Raw genomic sequence first — 8,831 nt, 5'->3', positions numbered from 1 at the left:
GAAAATTGAGGACAATTTGTTTCCTTAGAAACATAGGAGAGTCTGTCTTCACTTTTTAGACGGTACATCATCGTTCGTAGAAGGTTTATATAAGATATACTCATGTTCCACAAGAAAATGATTTCCACGCTAAATAGACAATAACAGTGCTCAAGTACTTGAGTCGAGTTGGGTCCAGCTGTAAATAACCTTAATAAAAGACATTAATATATAATAATGTATTTTTAACAACCAAATTTCTGAATTCTAAAAAATGATCAGAAACAGACAAATATGTTTATCTAATATTCCACTCAATATTTATAGAATATGCATACATATAACTTGAATAAGACAAATTAGTATACACAATCAAATAAACAAACAAGCATTTATAACCAAAAGCAATTCGCTAAGTATGTGACAGTAAAATATCAAAGCAGGATGAATCATTTTCATATCAAACAAAAGAACTTTTTATTTTCAAAACAGTTCATTCTTGCATAAAAATAATAGATCAACAAATTAAACAATTTAGCACTCGATCATAGAAGGCATGAGACCAAAAAATTAAATTAATCATGTGTTGTTACGGACAGTCTAATCACCTGTCACACATATCCATAGTGGTACAAATCTCAAATAAGAAAATAGTCGCACATGATTCGTTAATTCTAGATATATAGTGACAAACACACAGTTCAACAAAAATTACGCATTAGGCCAAAGAACAGAAAAAAATAAAATTCAAACCAGACAGACATGATTCGTACATACCCATGGGAAATAGACAATACATGAAACGTTTTGTTTGTTTTTTTACTGAAATAGGAATATAATATATAGCCCTAGCATCAAATTTATTATGTCAGTAATCATACATCATGAATCCGTTCAATTAATTGGAAGATGAAACGGCCGAATACTAAAATAACCAATCGACACCAAAAATGTATACAATCATTGTCAAAACAGGAGCTGAGAAAAAAAATTGTGAAAGGACAAATAGTCCCATATCCCTGTAATCTGCTTAATTAACTTAAAATATAATATGGAAGGGTCATTTCATTCATTGTCAATTGTTTTGAGTTGGATGACCGAAGACTTTAATATGGTATCAGAGCAGATTATTTGTGTCTAGTCAGTTGACTGCACCTTTACTCTGCGTCACCCGATTTAATTGTGCACGTGTTTGTAAGACCCGCCGAGGCTACACGTGAGGGGGCGTGTTGAGATTATTAGTCCCACATGGTTGGGTTATTTAAGATCCTGCGGTTTATAATCTATTAGGGCCTCTCCACTCATTGCTAATTGGTTTTGAGTTGGATGCCCGCAGACTTTAACATGATATCAGAGCAAAGCCCCAAACCCATACCTGCGTACGCCGGTGTAGGCCGAATTCCTGGCCGAAGTGTTTAACCGATTTTGTCACTTGTACACTCAGGATGTAGGCCAGTGTCGATACTGGCCGAAGTGTTACCCCCTGATTTAGTCACTCACTTGTGTGCACCTGTTAACGATGGACCGGTAACTCGTACGTAGGTCCACGTGTGCGGTTCAGTGACTGGCCTTACACGTGAGGAGGCGTGTGAAAGGACAAATAGTCCCACATCCCTATAATCCGCTTAATTAACTTAAAATATAATATGGAAGGGCCACTCCGCTTATTGCCAATTGGTTTTGAGTTGGATGCCCGAAGACTTTAATATGGTATCAGAGCAGGCTATTTGTGTCGAGTCAGTTGACCACACCTTTACTCCGCGTCACCCGATTTAATTGTGCATGTGTTTGTAAGAACCGCCGAGACTACACGTGAGGGGGCGTGTTGAGATTATTAGTCCCACATGGTTGGGTTATTTAAGATCCTGCGGTTTATAATCTATTAGGGCCTCTCCACTCATTGTCAATTGATTTTGAATTGGATACCGGCAGACTTTAATAAAAATTGAACGGAAAGCCCACCCACATCAAAAATCAATCATGTAAAGAAGGTGACCATATGCTTGTTAATCAATCATATAAGGACAAGCATGTGCATAATTGGTAATTGGACATGATAGAAATGGTTTAGATATACCTCTAGTCATTCAGATAAACACGAAACAAAGACCCATGGAATCGTTATCGGTAGAATAGGATTATTGCGAAGGAGGTGGATCTTTAACTATTTAATCCAAGAACAGAGGGATAGATCCAATGACGATGGAGATTTCTGAAACTTCATTCGATCCGCTAGAGGAAAAAAATAGATCAAAATCCAACTTTAGCTCGGTAGAATTCGTGTTGATAACGTGATTGAGGTGAATCAGAAGTGAAGGAAGGAGATGTAGAGGCAAAAAGGAGAACCATCATATTAGAGAGATTAGTTGTAAATACATAATTAGGTTACATTATACACACATAAAAGGGGTACTAGATGGACCGCACATCCATGGACCGTAGTCCCTGTAACACTATGGTATTTTTTGACTGCTCTCTAGTTTCAACTGTGGCTGCCCAAATATGTCAACCAATGATGTCTACATTCACTACAACGGAGTCTGGCAAGAAATGCCGAATGGAGATGATTCATACATCCACGATCGGGAACATCTGAGATCGTATCGCTTCCCGATGATTACACCTGGGAGCAGTTGAGGGCCATAACAGCCTCCGTTTTGGAATTGCAGCATGAATGTGCTATAGACATTTACGGCTTGGTTCATGTCCCTGTCAAAGGGTTTAAGCAGCGGATTATTCTTAATTGTGAGGCTCGCCTGAAATTCTATCAGATCCAATACCCTAACCTTCCTAGTTTTTCACCGTGAAACCCACTACTGAGTCATTGGGGAAGGAAGAAAGTCACACGCCCACAACTCCTGTTAAGTCAGATTCTAAACATCCTAGTGATTTCCATTCTGCTAGAAAATGTGCAACCGAGCGAAGCTAACGTGCACGATCAAGGTGTGGTTCCTTTTCATTGGTTCATGCCGCTTCCCTTTCATTTTATATCCCTCCGCAGACCCTGTTGCCCCCGATTCTAATTCTGTATGGTTCATGTGTTTTTGAAATTTTTTAGATTAAGTTTCCATTTCCTTACGTTATTGAATTGGCAGAGTTTTCTAACGTGTCAAAGCGGAGGAGGACTTCAACGGCAAATGCATCATCTCCTGAAGCCTTGCAACTTCGCAGACTTCATGATTCCTCGTTAATCCAAAATCCAGAACCCGACTGTCAACCTCCAAGTGCAATGAGAAGATTGCGATATGATGAGCTCTGTGAGAAAAACAACTTTAAAGAAAAAAGGCTTTTAGTACTATTCATAAAAATAGCATCCATAGTTCATGGGTTCGATTTTATGGTTGTTAAATCGGATACGAAAGTTTATTTCGTGAAATGCAAAGATAGGGACTGTCGATGGAAATTACGAGCATGCAGGTATAATGCATTGACCTGCTGGAGGATCACTAAGATGACTACTATACACACCTGTACCAACAACAAATGTGAGACTCGGACCAGAAGAGGAATCACAGATGCCATTGCAGATGTTTTGAAGAAAAAATATCACAGGTGCGACAGTGTTTACACTCCTAGACGACTTCAACACGACGTTAAAATTAAGTTTGGTTTGAGCCTCACTTACAAGCAGGCTTATCTGTGCAACAAACGCGACCTAGAATTATGTAGAGGGACACGAGACGATTCGTACCAGCATCTTGTCGGTTACAGCCACATGTTGAGCGGAGACAACCCTGACACAGTGACGAAAATTCTCACAGATACGAATGATCGGTTTGTGTATAACTTTATGGCCCTGGGGGTAAGTGTTAGTGGATTCATATCGTCGTGTAGACCCGCATTCGCGGTCGATGGGACTTGTCTTACTGGAGAACGCTTAGGAATACTACTGACAGCCGTTGCATTGGATGCCAACGAGCAATCATACCCTCTTGCTTTTGCAATTGTTGACGTAGAAAGTAAAAATTCCTGGGAATGGTTTCTCTGTAGAGTACAAAACTTGATAGGGAACATTGACGATCTTACTATCATCTCGGATCGAGGCACTCATGTATGCCCGGCTGTTGAAAACGTGTTTCGTAACGCGAATCATGTCCATTGCGTTTTTCATCTTCAGGTTTATCACTTACACACTGCCGTTTATCTCGTGAATGGAATAATTATTGTTTAACAGAAATCACAATAACATGCGGTGTCTTTGGCTTTTCAGGTAATGTTAAAAAGAAATTCAGAAAAAGCGCGGCTCACGGAATATTTTTGAAGGCTGCTCTCGCTTTCACTGATGAACAGTACGAGGAAGCTATGGCTGACCTTGAAGAAGAAAGTCAGTTAGCGGCAGTTTATGTAAGAAAACCTGGAGTAGAATATTGGGCACGAGTAAAGGCAACCACCGGACGATATTCCCTTATGACCACCAACATCTGCGAGTCGTTCAACGGAAGAATAAAACACGCTAAACATCTGCCTGTGACTCATCTTGTTGATTTCATTCGAAGAATTCTAATGGAATGGTTCAGTGAGCGTAGGCAAATGGCTAATGAGTGGAAGCACGATCTTAGTTCTTTCGCTAACAATGAACTCAAGCTTCGATGGCATCTCGCGAAGACTTTCACACCTTGCCTTGTCAAAGATGATGATTATGAGGTTACAGAATATGGATCTGCAGATGTACACCTGGTCAAAATGAATGCTAGAAATTGTAGTTGCAAGGTCTTTGATTATCAGCACTTGCCATGTCCACATGCTTTAGCAGTATGTGAGAAATACAAAATAAAGGTATTTCCACTCTGTGGCGACTACTATAGGACATCTAAGTGGCGAGCTAGTTACGAGGGTCCTATCTACCCAGTGTTAAGTACTTCCACGTGGAATATCCCAGCCTCGGTAGTTGCTCGTAAGGTTTTACCTCCTTTGGATAACCGGAAAGTCGGAAGTCCGCGATTGAGCAGCTATCGGTCTCGTAATGAACCGCCGGCCAAACCAGCGAATAAGAGGGGATACGGGAATTGTCATCTCCCGGGGCATTACCGTACCAATTGCCCTACCAGGTAAATGCTGGAATGGATTCTGCTCTAGCCCTGCTAGATCATAATCTAGCAGCATCGGTGTCTCCCACTTGGCATCTTATGATGTGAGCAAACCATTTGTTAACCATAGTTGGGTATGCTTTTACTTTCCCTAATCAGGCAAACAACATTTTTATTCCACTTAGCTTTAACTTTTTTTAGTCCACACAGAGTGGATGATAAGATTATGAGAGACAGTTTACTCTGCGCTCCGGATTCTACCGTTCTGAGCATCAGAGCATGCCGATGCTCCATTCATTTATTGAGATCATGGATATCAGATATATATATATAAGCTTGCGAGTGTCTCCGTTTGCGTGTGTTAATTTGTTTTTGATTGGCATTTGTAGTTATTTGGTGTGGTGTGCAAAGGATCAAGGCTTTCATTTTAATGGATAACAAACCTTTGATTTCAACTGTTAAATGAAAATTTGTAGCGCTTTCAATTGATGGTTAGCATTTGGTATGAAAAAAAAGTAGAATATACAGAGAATTGTTGTCCTTCCATAATCTGCGCATATAATGACAATATCAAGATATACTAACAAAATTGATTACCTAGTAGTTTGTGAATATAGAACGTTGGCAATATATATATTTTGTTCTTCCTGTTGCCCGTAATGGAAGATTTAGTCATTGCTTCGTCTAAGTGAGTTCCAAGTAATTCCTGAAATGGGTGGTTGTTGGGAAACCCTTGACGTTTAAGAATCTCTCTTGCTTTTGACACTAATTTTTGATTAGTAACTGTACCATCAGTCTGGCATCCACTAATCAGGATCTTGCCATGAGGCAGTGATCGCTGACGCATAAACTTCTTGTTTGCTGCCAACTTATGTTTCCATCGCAGGTTTGGCATAATCTGGGATAGCTCTTCTATTAACAGTGGTGATGGCTGTTTATGGGTGAAAACTATTCCTGTCGAATTTGGTAATTTGGGGTGTGTGGATGAGGAATGAATCTAAACTCTAAACAAATGCACTGCACTGGAGTGCTTTGTGATTCGAGAAATCAATCTGTACAATTCTGGCCTAAACCAAGAAATGGCCGTTCCAGACTTGCTTCGGTCACAAAGTGAAGGAGATGGGGTTGATCTTAGGGAGGGAAGCGAAGAAGGTGTTGAGATTGTGAAGGTGTTGGCTATGTATGACTTGTATCAGAAAGTTGAACTGGCTTGCAGAATGTAAGCTATCAGTTACGGCGTTTGAATACGGTTGTATCAACACCTGCTTCTGTTGTCTTGTCTTCTCGAAATAGGGAGGAGAACCTATTTATACAAGTCATTGAGCCTTACTCACGTATCTCGTGGGAAGTGGAGAAAGTGGAGTGATGGAGTAGTGGAGTTGCGGGTGTTAGTGTTACACGATCAGTCTTTCCCACTTCTCCCATCATCACTAACCGTCCATGACTTCCTGACACGTTCTTGTGATGGCGCGTTGTCGCTGCACGCTGTAAACCGTCAGACCAATACCCCAGTATGTATCCCCCAGTTTGTGACATGATTGATGTCTCGAGTGTGTGGATCGTGGGACCCATAGAAGGTAGCATGTGATGCTAAATTAAATAACTAAGTTATTTAGGAAGTCGATACTTGTGAAGTATCGTGTGTATTCTATGCAAGTAATGCATCGAATATACTCAGCATGTATGAAGCATCGTTGTTTGAGCGTCTTAAAATAGCTTCATGTCCAGCCTACTTCATGTGATGGTTTCGAGGCTGCGCAAGCAAGTCCTGACTTGGTCGACCACATGGTGTGGTAGAGTGGCGGATGATAATCACCACGACACCTCATTGACCAGTTAACTCCTGACCAGGGTTGTATAACCAAGCAGGTGAAGTTGAACGGACGAGATGATCTTTGAGACACTCATCCGCGATCGTCAGTGGAATTAGGGTTTATGAAGAGGTGCGCAAGCATCACTCTTCAGCTTGGTCGAAACCAAGCTTGAGACGAAATTTTGGCCGGGCCGATCGTGCATGTGTGTAGACGGCATGTCAGTGTAGGCGCCCATACCTCATTGTCTCGTGAAAGTGTGATCTAAGCCACTCAATTTGTTCGGCGAAGTTGAGTGGTTGAGATCGATTTGCGACAGAAATCCGGTGCTGCAAAAGCCGCGCGTCATGCCAACTTCGGGCGCGCGTTTCGAGACGACCAAACTTTGTCGGTCTTGGCCGATTAGTCTGCTATACAGACGGCGGGCTGGTGTACACGTCCATACCTTAATACCCCATAGAAACGTGATCTGAGCCACTCAATTTGTCCGACAAAGTTGAGTGGTCGAGATTAAGTTGCAATTGGGAGGTGTGACCACGCCTAGTTTGGGCGTACCGAATCGAGACGACCAGGCATGATATGCCTTGGCCGATCAGGTGTGGAGATATGTGGTCCCACAGTGATCGTGTTGATACTCACTGGTACTGCTTAATTGACTCCTAGACCCTTCGTTCGATCAGGTGAAAATGGACGCTCGTGATCGAAAATCCTAATTAGGGTTTTGCCAGCCGAGCGTCACGCCAACTTCGGGCGCGCGTTTCGAAACGACCAAGCTTGGTCGGTCTTGGACGATTAGTCTGGTATATAGAGGGTGGGCTGGTGTACAGGTCTATACCTTAATACCCCATAGAAACGTGATCTGAGCCACTCAATTTGTCCGGCAAAGTTGAATGGTCGAGATTAGTTTGCAATTGGGAGGTGTGACCACGCCTAGTTTGGGCGTGCGAATCGAATCGATACGACCAGGCATGATATGCCTTGGCCGATCGGGTGTGGAGATATGTGGGACCACAATGATCATGTTGATACTCACTGGACCTGCTTAATCGACTCCTAGACCCTTCGTTCGATCAGGTGAAAATGGACGCTCGTGATCGAAAACCCTAATTAGGGTTTTGCCAACCGTACGTCATGCCTTGTTTGGGCGCACGAATTGGGCCGACCATCCATGTTTGGTCCTGACCGATCGGTCATGTATGTAGGAGGGCCCATGGTGTTTGTGTTGACATGCTCTGGACCCTTTGAATCTATATCTACACCCTCCATCTATGCCTGCGAAGATGGATGGTTGAGACTGATTTGCGACACATGTAATGTGCTGCAAACCCTAATTTAGGGTTTCTCGTCCACGTTGTTTTGGTTGGACGAATTGGCAAGCCATGCTACCCTTTTGAGGAGGCCGACCATGCGGGGTCCGCATTGGTCCGGTGTTGAACATTCCAATACCTGCTTGAGGGTTATGGATTCGATCTAAGCCATCCAATCATGCTGGTGAAGTTGGATGGTCGTGATTCTTTCTGAGTCTGATATGGACAGTCCAGATGCTCAATCGGCCTAGTATAACACTCCGAGAGTTATATTATGTACGGGTATTGATATTATTTTTGATTGTTGTTGTAGTAATGAGGTTCAAACTCTCGGACTTGTGAAGATTAAATTTAAAGATTTAATAAAATTATATACACAAATATTAACAAAGTGGGCGAGAGGTATGAGAAAACAACCAAGACACTGATTCCACTATTACACATGAATTAATGATGGTAAATAATCCAAAACTCTAATTATCTTTTAAGTCTTTTATATCTTAACTCACTAATAATCAAATGATGAAAATGGAGAAATAATTCAAAACCGGGTTTGTAACAATTATATTTGTTACAAACCAAAGAATTACGACCCACAGTATGTGTCACTGATACTATTGCTCTAAGACCCACGACTCTGTGTCGTAAACGCTGGAAAATAAGTCTGCCTCTGATGTACGACCCACGACTGTGAGTCGTTGAAACTG

The sequence above is a fragment of the Papaver somniferum genome, chromosome 9, assembly GCF_003573695.1.
Source record: "Papaver somniferum cultivar HN1 chromosome 9, ASM357369v1, whole genome shotgun sequence".
Lineage (NCBI taxonomy): Eukaryota > Viridiplantae > Streptophyta > Magnoliopsida > Ranunculales > Papaveraceae > Papaver > Papaver somniferum.
Note: the sequence above shows the minus strand (reverse complement) of the source record.